The sequence below is a fragment of the Taudactylus pleione genome, unplaced genomic scaffold (assembly GCF_031769625.1).
Source record: "Taudactylus pleione unplaced genomic scaffold, aTauple2 ptg000422l, whole genome shotgun sequence".
Taxonomy (NCBI): Eukaryota; Metazoa; Chordata; class Amphibia; order Anura; family Myobatrachidae; genus Taudactylus; species Taudactylus pleione.
Window position 1 is genome coordinate 539,525 of NW_028284824.1, and position 13,905 is coordinate 553,429.

Genomic DNA, 13,905 nt, shown 5'->3' on the forward strand with positions numbered 1-13,905 from the left:
TCGCTATTTGCGTTCGTTCGTTCAAAAACAAGGGGTGGCTATTCAAATGATCCGTTCGCACATTGCAGTCTGTTCACACCTCTAAGTCTGAACGAGCGAGCAAAACATACGCTCGTTTATTTGTTAAAAACGCCCCCTGGCCGCTCGCACCATACGTCATGTCCGCTATTTATTAGATTAATCGAGTACATCGAACAGGATATGAACTGCTCGCTATTCTTGGGGTTGGTTTTTTCAACCGCTATTTTGCGAGCAGTTCTGAGTTAAAAAAAACCAAGTGACGTGGTCAATGACGCTGCTGTATTAATTATGCACACACATAAAACGCCCGTTTTGACCTTTAAGCACGCCTGCGTTCGGATCTCCACTCCCCATTTTCAAGCACCTTCCCCTGTTACCACCCACATACGCCTCATTCTGTCACTCAAAATAGCAGGCACTCGCTATATTGCGTACATACGATTTTCAGCCGCACTGACTGGTTCGCGCATGTGTACTAAAAACCGCACGCATTCGCAGATGTGCGAACATCGCTCGGAACGAGCGTACTGCCGCTAGCGAGTGGCTCTGAATGAGGGCCATAGTCAAGACTTTGGCAAGGTTAGAAATAATGATTTTTATTTGAAATAATAATTTTGTCCTTCAATCTTTGCTTTCGTCAAAGAATGCTCCTCTTGCAGCAATTACAGCATTGCAGACCTTTGGAATTCTAGCTGTTCATTTGTTGAGCTAATCTGAAGAAATTTCACCCCACGCTTCTTGAAGCACCTCCCACAAGTTGTATTGGCATGATGGGCACTTCTTGCTTACCATACGGGTCAAACTGCTCCCACAACAGCTCAATGGGGTTGAGATCTGGTGACTGCGCTGGTCACTCCATTATAGACAGATTACCAGCTGCCTACTTCTTCCTAAATAGTTCTTGCATAATTTGGAGATGTGCTTTGGGTCATTGTCCTGTTGGAGGAGGAAATTGGCTCCAATCAAGCGCTGTCCACAGGGTATGGCATGGCGTTGCAAAATGGAGTGATAGCCTTCCTTATTCAAAGTCCCTTTTACCTTGTACAAATCTCCCACTTTACCAGCACCAAAGCAGCCCCAGACCATCACCTTACCTCCACCATGCTTGACAGATGGTGTCAGGCACTCTTCCAGCATCTTTTCACTTGTTCTGCGTCTCACAAATGTTCTTCTGTGTGATCCAAACAACTCAAACTTCAATTCGTCTGTCCATAACACTTTTTTCCAATCTTCCTCTGTCCAAAGTCTGAGTTCTTTTGCCCATATTAATCTTTTCCTTTTATTGGCCAGTCTCAGATATGGCTTTTTCTTTGCCACTCTACCTAGAAGGCCAGCATCTCGGAGTCGCCTCTTCACTGTAGACGCTCACACTGGCGTTTTGCGGGTACCATTTAACAAAGCTGCCAGTTGAGGACTTGTGAGGCATCTATGTCTTAAACTAGAGACTCTAATGTACTTGTCTTCTTGCACAGTTGTGCATCGGGACTTCCCACTTCTCTTTCTACTCTGGTTAGAGCCTGTTTGTGCTGTTCTCTGAAGGGAGTAGTACACACTGTTGTAGGAAATGTTCAGTTTCTTGGCAATTTCTCACATGGAATAGCCTTCATTTCTAAGAACAAGAATAGACTGTCGAGTTTCACTTGAAAGTTCTCTTTTTCTGGCCATTTGGAGAGTATAATCGAACCCACGAATGTGATGCTCCAGATACTCAACTAGCTCAAAGGAAGGCCAGTTTTATAGCTTCTCTAACGAGCAAACCCATGTTCAGCTGTGCTAACATAATTGCACAAGGGTTTTCAAGGGTTTTCTAATCATCCATTAGTCTTCTAACATGCTTAGCAAACACAATGTACCATTAGCACACTGAAGTGATGGTTGCTGGAAATGGGCCTCTATACACCTATGTAGATATTCCTTTAAAAACCAGACTTTTGCAGCTAGTATAGTCATTTACCACATTAACAATGTATAGAGTGTATTTCTGATTAATTTAATATTATCTTCATTCTTTCAAACATAAGGAAATTTATAAGTGACCCCAAACTTTTGAACGGTAGTGTATCCATCAGTAGTAATATGCACAGCTTAAGTAATGTGCTATAATATACCCATCAGTAGTAATATGCACGGCCTTAGTAGTAATGTGCTATAATATACCCATCAGTAGTAATATGCACGGCCTTAGTAGTAATGTGCTAAGCCAGTGGTTCCCACCCAAACTGTGTGCCGTGGCACCCTGGGGTGCCTCAGAACACTTGCAGGGGCACCTCAGGTTGGTGGTCCAGCACCAAATCAAATTATTAATGGTCAATGTAATGTAAATATGTGGACAAACAGATGTGCAAAGACCTGTCCACCACCACATAACTGAACCTAAGGATGACAGGTAAGCACAATTTACTTAATAATTTTTTTCTGAATTTCACAATAACAAACTTTAGGGCACTGTGATTCAAAAAAGTTTGGGAACCACTGTGCTAATATATAATACACCCATCAGTGGAAATATAGCAGTAATATGCACAGCCTTAGTAGTAATGTGCTATAATATACCCATCAGTAGTAATATGCACGGCCTTAGTAATAATGTGCTATAATATACCCATCAGTAGTAATATGCACAGCCTTAGTAGTCATGTGCTATAAGTACCCATCAGTAGTAATATACACAGCCTTAGTAGTAATGTACTATAATATACCCATCAGCAGTAATATGCACAGCCTTAGTAGTAATGTTATATAATATACCCATCAGTAGTAATATGTATTGCCTTAGTAGTAATGTGCAATAATATACCCATCAGTAGTAATATGCACGGCCTTAGTAGTAATGTGCTATAATATACCCATCAGTAGTAATATGCATTGCCTTAGTAGTAATGTGCAATAATATACCCATCAGTAGTAATATGCACGGCCTTAGTAGTAATGTGCTATAATATACCCATCAGTAGTAATATGCACGGCCTTAGTAGTAATGTGCTATAATATACCCATCAGTAGTAATATGCACGGCCTTAGTAGTAATGTGCTATAATATACCCATCAGTAGTAATATGCACGGCCTTAGTAGTAATGTGCTATAATATACCCATCAGTAGTAATATGCACGGCCTTAGTAGTAATGTGCTATAATATACCCATCAGTAGTAATATGCACGGCCTTAGTAGTAATGTGCTATAATATACCCATCAGTAGTAATATGCATTGCCTTAGTAGTAATGTGCTATAATATACCCATCAGTAGTAATATGCACGGCCTTAGTAGTAATGTGCTATAATATACCCATCAGTAGTAATATGCACGGCCTTAGTAGTAATGTGCTATAATATACCCATCAGTAGTAATATGCACGGCCTTAGTAGTAATGTGCTATAATATACCCATCAGTAGTAATATGCACGGCCTTAGTAGTAATGTGCTATAATATACCCATCAGTAGTAATATGCACGGCCTTAGTAGTAATGTGCTATAATATACCCATCAGTAGTAATATGCACGGCCTTAGTAGTAATGTGCTATAATATACCCATCAGTAGTAATATGCACGCCTTAGTAGTAATGTGCTATAATATACCCATCAGTAGTAATATGCACGGCCTTAGTAGTCATGTGCTATAATATACCCATCAGTAGTAATATGCACGGCCTTAGTAGTCATGTGCTATAATATACCCATCAGTAGTAATATGCACGGCCTTAGTAGTCATGTGCTATAATATACCCATCAGTAGTAATATTGGGCCTGATTCAGCAAAGTTTGCAACTACGATTAGGCACACAATCGGCCGATTGTTGCATTCTGCACATGCGTATGCATCACATTGCTCGTACACAAACCAGACACCTGAGATCAGGACTGCGATCGCAGTGACTATGCAGACCCATCGCAGAGTGATTGACAGGAAGTGCTGTTTGTAGGTGCTTACGGGTGGGGGGGGGTGGTCGTCAAAATGCAGGCGTGCCAATGCATCCAAACGCTGTTGCAGGGGCGTGCATATATTATCCACTGCGATGTCATACGCAGCTCGAGTACTCAGTGCGTGCGATGAGGTTAGCAATTTCTGAGTAAGGACTGACCTTGTCCAAGTGTGCGTGAGGCTGCCATGGTATACGATGTTACCAATGGTTTTGCAGTCTTGCTAAACATTACAGATGTGTGTAAGGTAAGGTGGGCGTCCTTATGTAGTGCTGCGATGGCATAGCGACCGCAATGGATTAGCATATCATCACAGTCAGATTTCATGCGTAATCGCAGCCTCGATCGCAGTTGCGAATCGTAGTGAATCAGACCCATAGTAATAATATGCACAGCCTTAGTAATCATGTGCTATAATATACCAATCAGTAGTAATATGCACGCCTTAGTAGTAATGTGCTATAATATACCCATCAGTAGTAATATGCACAGCCTTAGTAGTCATGTGCTATAATATACTAGGGGCGTGCACCGGACACTTTTCGTGTTTTGGTTTTGGATCTGGATCTTTCTTCGTGTTTGGGATGTGGATTGGTTTTGCCAAAACCACCCTTCCGTGTTTTGGGTTCTGGGTTTTGTGTTTTGGATCTGTAGTTTTTTGGAAAAAAGCATAATAACAGCTAAAATCACAGAATTTGGGGGGGGGGGGGGTTGTTCTTACACTATTATTAACCTCAATAACATTAATTTCCACTCATTTACAGTATATTCTGAACACCTCACACCTCACAATATTGTTTTTGGTCAAAAAGGTTGCACCGAGGTAGCTGGATGACTATGCTAAGCAACACGATTGGGCGGAACAAACACATGGACCATCTAGGAGTGACATTGCAGTGGCAGACAGGATGGCAGTTTGAAAAACTAGGCCCCAAAGAGTACATACTGCAAAGAAAAAAAAGAGATGCAAGATGGAATTGTCCTTGGGCCCTCCCACCCACCCTTATATTGAATAAACATATGCACACTTTAACAAACCAATCATTTCAGCGCCAGGGTCTGCCACATGACTGTGGCTGAAATGATTGGTTCGTTTGGGCCCCCACAAAACAAGCTGGCAATTAATCTTTCCCTGCACAAGAGGCAAGATGTCATCCTCATCCTCCTCATCCACCGATTCCTCACCCTCTTCAGTGTTGTCCTCATCCTCGCAGAGTACTTTATTAATTCGTCCCCGCTGGAATCCACCTCCACAGGTCCCTCTGTACTTTCTGGAGGCTGGCCTTCCTGGAAGAATTTATACTTTATTTTGATGAACACCATCTACTCCACATTTTGTGGAAGCAACCTCCTACGCCTTTTGCTGACAAGGTTCCGGGCTGCACTAAAAACTCTTTCAGAGTACACACTGGAGGGGGGACAACTTAGGTAAAATAGAGCCAGTTTGTACAGGGGCCTCCAAACTGCCTCTTTTTCCTGCCAGTACAGGTACGGACTGTCTGACATGCCTACTTGGATGCTGTCACCGATGTAAACCTCCACCATTCTGTCAATGGTGACAGCATCATATGCAGTGACAGTAGACATTTCAGAAATTGTTGCCAGGTCCTTCAATCCAGACCAGATGTCCAAACTTGGTCCTGTCTGCCCTGCATCAGCACCAGCGGGTTGCTTAGGATACCTAAGTTGTTTCCTGGCAGCCCCAGTTGCGGGAGAAAATGAAGAAGGAGCTGTTGACATGTCACGTTCCGCTTCAGCTGACAGTGTTTTCACCAGCAGGTCTTTGCACCTCTGCAGGCTTGTGTCCGCCGGAAAGAGAGACGTAGGCTTTAAACCTAGGATCAAGTACGGTGGCCAAAATGTAGCGGTCTGATTTCAACAGAATGACCACCCTCGAATCCTGGCAAAGCGTATGAAGAGCTTCATCCACAAGTCCCACATACCGAGCGGAATTGCTCCGTCTTAGCTCCTCCTTCACTTTCTCCAGCTGCTTCTGCAAAAGCCTGATAAGATGAATGACCTGACTCAAGCTGGCAGTGTCTAAACTGACTTCACGTGTGGCAAGTTCAAAGAGCTGGAGAACCTTGCACAACACGGAAATCATTCTCCACTGTGCTTGAGTCAGGTGTATACCCCTTCCTTTGCCTATGTCATAGGTGGATGTATAGGCTTGAATGGCCTTTTGCTGCTCCTCCATCCTCTAAAGCAGGGGTCTTCAAACTTGGCCCTCCAGATGCTGTGGAACTACACATCCCAGCATGCACTGCACATAGTTTTAGCATGCTGTTATATCAAAAAGGTGGCAGTGCATGCTGGGATGTGTAGTTCCACAGCAGCTGGAGGGCCAAGTTTGAAGACCCCTGCTCTAAAGCATATAGAGGGTTGAGTTCCACCGTGTCACAACCTCTTGCTTCAGGTGATGGCAGGGCAGGTTCCAGAGTGTTTGCTGGTGCTCCAGTCTTCGCCACGCAGTCGCTGAATGGAGAAAATGGCCAGAAATTTTTCGGCCCACCCAAAGAGTCTCCTGCACGCCCTTGTCGTTTTCAGAAAATTCTGCACCACCAAATTTATTGTGCGACTAAAACATGGGACGTGCTGGAATTTGCCCAGATGTATTGCCCGCACAATATTGGTGGCGTTGTCCCCAGGAGAGTCTAAGTGGGGTAAGCCATTGGGTGATGACTTCCCTCAGTTTCTCTAAGAGGTTGACAGCGGTGTGCCTCTTACTGAAACAGGTGATACACAGCGTAGCCTGCCTTGGAAAGAGCTGGCATTTCTGAGATGCTACTACTGGTGATGCTGCTGTTGTTGCTGTGTGTGTTGCGGTGTACTTCCGATCCTGACTGAGGAGGAAATTGACGGTGTGGTTTGCAGGCGCTTGGATACAACAGGACAAAGGGATTTAGGTGTCCCTGGACTGCCTACGGCCTTAGCCATAGCTTCTGAACTTGACAGTAACTGTTTATGAACGCGCTGCAGGTGACATATAAGGGAGGATGTTCCTAGGTGGTTAACGTCCCTACCCCTACTTATTCCACCTTTACATACTGTACATATGGCAAGACAGTTGTTCTCCAAATTTGGACAGAAATATTTCCAGACCAAAGAGGTGGAATGTTTGGTCTTCTGCCCAGACATGACCGTGATGGGCTTTTTCATCCCACGGACAACAACTGTCTCCCCCGGTGCCTGATTTAAACAAACCACATCACCATCAGAAGCCTCCTTGTCAACTTCCTCCTCACCGCCAGCTACACCAATATCCTCATCCTGTTGTACTTCAACAGTGACATCTTCAAATTGAATATCAGCAACTGGACTGTGGGTGCTCCTTCCAGCACTTGCAGAGGGCGTGCAAATGGTGGAATGAGCCACCTCTTCCCGTCCAGTGTTGGGAAGGTCAGGCATCTCGCAACCGCTGCCACACTTGGACTCTCCTTGGGGATTTGTGATATCTTCTTAGAAGAATGCACAGTTCTTTGCTGTGCTTTTGCCAGCTAACTCTTTTCATTTTTCTGGGAGGAGGAGGGCTTCCATCGTCATGTGAAGCTGAACCACTAGTCATGAACATAGGGAAAGACCTTAGCCATTCCTTGCCACTCCATGTCATAAATGGCATATTGGCAAGTTTACGTTTCTCCTCAGACGATTTAAATTTATTTTTGAAGCTTATTTTACTGAACTTTGGCTTTTTGGATTTTACATGCCCTCTACTATAACATTGGGCATCGGCCTTGGCAGACGACGTTGATGGCATTTCATCGTTCGTTCATCTATGTCATGACTAGTGGCAGCAGCTTCAGCACTAGGAGGAAGTGGTTCTTGATCTTTCCCTATTTTATCCTCCAAATTTTCATTTATGTGATATTGATACGTGCGGCTAAGGCTCACACAAACACAGAAAAAAACACTTGATTTATTTGGACACTTGGGGTTACACTGCCCTTCAACAGACCAGCCGGCCCTTGACTTATGACACAGGCGCACGCTTGGCGCTGCTACTTTGTTGATGCATGTTGGGCTAACGTGCACACAAATACAGAAATATAAACACTTTTTAAATGTTTTAATTTTTTGGGGCACTTTGGGGGTTACACCACCGTTCAACAGACCAGACGGCCCTTGACTTATGACACAGGCAGACGCATGGCGCTGCTACTTTGTTGATGCACGTTCGGCTAACGCGCACACAAACACAGAAAAATAAACACTTTTTAAATATTTAAATTTTTGGGGGCACTTTGGGGGTTACACCACCATTCAACAGACCAGCCAGCCCTTGACTTATGACACAGGCGCACACTTGGCGCTGCTACTTTGTTGGTGCACGTGCGGCTAACGCGCACACAAACACAGAAAGAGACACAGAAAACTTATGTGAACAAAAGCACCAATGAGAAGCCTCAATACCAGACATTCCGGCTTCTGAGAGGTGTTGCTCGCCCTCCTTCCTGCAATCATTTCATTTAATAGGGTGTATTAAAATGTTTTCCCTTTTAGGTGATTAATTTATTAAAATAATTAAGGTTGGTAGATGTTAAACAAACTGGCTGTGGGAAGATTTGACTGAGGAACAACATTGAAAAGAGGATAAAAAAGTTCAGTAGTGCAGGTTAGAAGTACAATATTCTGGCCTGTGATAGGGCAGACGAGGCCCTGTGTAAAAGTCGCATGGCTAGTGAATGGAGTGGGAGGTAAATCGCCAAAGGTTATGAGCCTAAGGGCTCCAAAAAATGTGCATTATATTATATCATGTATCAAATATATGTACATTTAATATCACAATACAAGTATTATGTATACAGTAGTGGTATGCATATATGTAGCATCCCTTAAAATAAAGTCTCAGTGCCTGATTCAGCTGCGAGCACAGTAGCTATTACAGCTGCTTACATGGCAGCAGCTGCGATAGCTCTAATAAATTAATGAAGCAGGAGGGGCCATGCCTCTTGCATGCATTACTGATCCAAGTTGCATTCTAGAAAGCAATATCGGATCATCTGTGATACCATCTGCCAGCTAAGTGACCCATGGGGTTATGCAAGCCGGTCACTGCAGATGCTGACAAGGCCAGGAAATCCCTGTCAGCCAACGGAGGACCTAGCCTCATCACTCCCCCCCCGCCCCACCCCCACAAAGGCGACACCATACCTGTAGTTTGGGAAACAAAGGCCTTCACCGCCCCTCCCCAACCTGAAACAGCAGCAGTCACTTACAGTCACATCAATCACTTACAGTCTGCTGCGGAAATGTAAGCAACATCTCAGACCCATACTCTCATCCACACACATCACCTTCTCCTATTCACGGTTACAGGACTTTTTTCGGCCTGCACCTTCTCTGTGGAAAGCCCTCCCATGCACAATAAGACTTTCCTCTAGTCTCTAAACCTTCCAGAGCTCAATTCCACAGCCCCCCAACAACCTCTGCACTAATGCTGGGCCAATATGTTATCACATATCCTTGTGTATCAATGCCTATTTCCATTTAGAATGTAAGCTTGTGAGCAGGGCCCTCTTACCTCTATGTCTGCCTGTTATTACCCAGTCTTGTTCTATTACTGTGTGTTCCCAACTGCAAAGCGCAATAGAATATGCAGGTGCTATAGTATATCCGGAACTGATAACTATTTATTTATTTTTTTCACAATTGATACCTGGGACAGAACAGAAGTCAGTACTTGCATTTGAAGCAGGGTCTCCAGCCAGCCACTAATTACAATAGTTTTATAGTGATACATTTAACCCCCAAATAACTTTTAGTTCTACTCATAGATTATCACAATGGATACAGTAATGGAGAAACATACTGTAACTGTTGCCCATCAAAAAAACAACCTTTTTTCCACTTCCATTGAGGTTTCTCTAGGTTACTTAACATGATGGGTAGAAAGTCCTGACCCTATGCTGACGAACTGGGTGAAACATCTGTCTGCTAGTGAAAGCGTCTGAGTATTTGCCTGTGTGCTGTTCAGAAATATAAATAGGTCACTGATCAGTTTTAAGGGTTATCAGAAAAATAAAATTGACAGCTAATGCAATGGACATGTAGAGATGAACAAAATGAAAAGCGGTTCTAAAAATATTACGTATTACTACGTAACACATTTCGCCCAAAAATGTTGTACTTTTTACAAGTGAAATTTACGTGTGCCCAGTCCTGACTCGGCCACATCACATAGAATGAACTGCCCGTAGTCGCTCCAGCTTTATTTGTCTTTAATATCTATTTGTTTGTGCACATTGCAGGGAGGAGCTTAACATTCTCCCTAATTTTATTTACTAGTTAATAAATTCATACACAAGATGATATTAACCGAAACAGTATTACCATAGTTAACAAAAACTCTATGTTAGTTGTACAAATTGAATAATTATGTGCTCAGTTATTTTTTATAAACAAAGTTCTACTGTACATTCATGAATGTCTAGTACATAAACTGGAAAAAGCGAGACAAATTAAAGGCATAGCAAATTTAAAGGAGTTCCTAAATTTTTATAAGGGTCCAATAAAAGCAACTGACTTCTAACCACATGTTTGCTTCTTGGTAAAACTTCAAACCAAATGTGTGAATAAACTGCTATAAGTTTGTATATTTTCTACTGCCAGGCAGGAAATATAATTTATACATCTGTCAGCTGAGCCCTTACAAGCAAGTGTCCATTGAAAACACACATCACCATAACAAAACATATGTAATGTATCTCTGTAGGTTATTACCTGGACAGAAGTGTGCAACCAATGTGAAATGGCCATTAAAAAAATTTTGAAAAAAAATATTTTTGATCTCTCAACATTATAATATCTTAAAGTGTTATCTTTGCTTACTACTCATGTAGTCATCAATATTGGTTGGGTGAACCAATAATTTAGCCTACCAACGTTCTAAAAATTAGTGATATACTGAGAAGTGACACACAAACATGTTACTGGTTCCTAGTGAATTGATCGCCTGCTTTCATGTTAATAATGGTTCAGTTTACAAATGGCTGCTCCCACTGTACAGTATTTTGGGAACAATTTGATATTTGAAGATTTTTTTTAGGATACTTTGTAACAAGGCAAATAGAGAATTCTGTTGAGATGGCCTAGTGCATACAACCAAACTGTCCAGATTTCTGTCAAAGTGATCCAAGTTATAGCAAATAAAAGGGTCTGGCCATATCAATTAGTGGGTGTGGTCTTGGGTAAGTGATATGTCTGGTCTTTGCACTAGGAGGTATGGATAAGGGTGTTGAGCATGACCTAGCCCCATTGTAAATACCAGGATCCTCTGTTGAAGCCTTTAGCTAGTATCAGAGCCAGATTTACAGATACATATATGAACCCGAGGGTTCATGTGGGCATTATACAAAGGTGCAGCAGTATACAGTACTGGAAATTTGGTGTGTTTTGATCAGGGATATGCGGAAAAGGTAGGCAGGGGAGGCAGTGCCTCACCTGTCATACACTTTTTACTCCAGAGTTTTAACTATAAAAATGATTAGCATAATACACAGAAGACACAGTATTCATAAAATTTCTTTCAATATTTCTTATAATTTTTATAGTCAAAACTCTGGAGTATATCTAAGTATGACAGGAAAGGCTCTGCCTCATCTGCCCAATTCACCGCACATCACTGGTTGAAGCCATCACAACCAACATTTTCATTGAATTAGGGCAAAATTTTGAGTTCAAGGTTCATGTTAAAACAATTATTTTTATAATGTTCTTTTTTCCAAATACAATAAAACTAATATTTTAATTAAAATAAGTATTTTAAAATTTCTATTAGCCATTTGCAATTTTTAAAAAAATGGTTTAAATTTAATTTGAACACCATTTGCAAATAAAAAAAAAATATATGTATTTAAATTTAATTTGAATGTGTACTCAAACTGACTTAAACAATGTCGAACATGCTCAAACATGGTCAACCAACTTAAATATGGTAGAATCTGGTCAAACATGAGAATCTGCGATCAACTCATGCATATCTATTGTTGGACCATGGTTGGCATGCAGTGTACCAAGGGAATTCCAAAAGAATGTGTGGAGAACTTAAAGACTACACAAAACCTACTGTCCTAGAGCTGCTTTGTACCCATACTAACCACTAAAGTATGCTATTGTTCTCCCATATGATGAAGTAGCCAAATAAAGGTATATCTGCAATATTTTCTAACTATTATTTTAAAACATTTGACCAGAAATTGAGTTTAAATAAAAAAATTATAACTTTTTAAAGAGTTTTTTTTTTGCAATTTCCTGTATTTTAATGACTTCCTGGTTGCTATATTATTAATTTACAGTAATTTTATTCATTATGGTACATATTTCAAAACAATCTACACATCACTGTAAACAATCTTTTACAGAGCATAGAATCGGATCTTAGAACTGTATTAAACCATATATATACAGTGTTAAGAAAATATAGGATTCTGACAAGCTAACAGCTAAATATCCTTGCGCTTTTGTTTAGTTTACAAATTTAGTTGGTTTATACACCATATATGCTGCTAATCCAATTTAGCCAGTAACCAGGTAGAATAAATAAAACACACAACCTTACAAATAATTTACTGCACTAATAGTGAAACAGGTGTGTGTATGTAGTATTACTTGATTGAAACCGAAAACCTAAATAAGACTTCTCTTAATTAAAACATTTAAAAAGCAAAAAAACACATACCAGAAAATAAAAACACATACCAGAAAACAAGACCAATATAATTAGGTCTTATGTTATATGTGATTTATGCCGGCTCCCCCGCTGAGTTCTGATGTTGTGCTGGGTACACATCGTCTAGTGTGTACCCAGCCTTAAGCCCATATTAAGAGAAAAGCTGTTTTCGCGTGTTTTTGGCGGAAACTTTTCGCCGATGATGTAATTTTCGCCTGTTTTGACTTTACTCCGTATTCAATTTGGAAGACTTTTCGCCTAGGCGGAAAGTCAATGCAATGTAATAGGCGGAAAAGTTTCACCTATGAATATCAGGCGGAAAAAAGTGCAGAATTGAGATTTTGGGGTGCAACATTGCGGGAACCCCCGTGCAGCCTTCAGACAGTCCCCCAAAGGTAAACTGTGTCTTTTTTTTTTTTAAATAAAAGACTTAAGAACACCACAAAAAATCACTTTAAATTTGGGGGCGAAAGAAAAAAAATGTTGGGGGACAAAGTTAAAAACTAGCGAACTTGACTCTTGGGGGGTGCCCAAGTATGCCCCAGGTGTTTTTTTCAATGCAGGGCTTGCGGCAGGTGGATTTTTTAAACTTAACTTTAGCAGTTTTACAATATGCTGGCCCCCATTTTCAAGAACCCAAAATTTGCTGGGATAAGTTATTTTCTGCAAAAAAAACCTCCTGAGTATTATTCTGCACCACTTATACAAAAACGCTATTTAGCAGCTATTGAGCCCGTTTAAAAATATCAAATACCAAATTTGGGGGTACCATACCTAACCCCTATGTTAGAGCATCTTTTGGGGGGTGTCAGGCTGATTTCCCCAAATCTGACAGTACTTTCCGATTGTTTAAGTTTCGTCGGGTCCTGTTTTCGCGTATTTTCAAATTGAATACGGCGATACGCGGGCACGCGTGTGATACTTTTCCGCCTACAAAACACGTGATGTAGGTGAAAAGTCTATGAGGCGGAAAAGTATCGTGGTCCGCTCAAATTGAATACGGCTTAGTCTCCCAGAAATGTACTAAGCCTTTAAAAGTGATAAAGTACCAGCCAATCAGTTCCTAACTGCCATGTTACAGGCTGTGTTTAAAAAATGGCAGTTAGGAGCTGATTGGTTAGTACTTTATCTCTCTCCAAGACTTAGTACATCTCCCCCACAGGGAAAGACAGAACGTTTCTGCTTACTGGTGGGGGTTTTCGGCAGAGCTTCAAGATGAGCCCCATACTTATACCAGCACAACCATTATGTATCGCTACGATACACTGCTATATGCAGCTATACATAACAACCA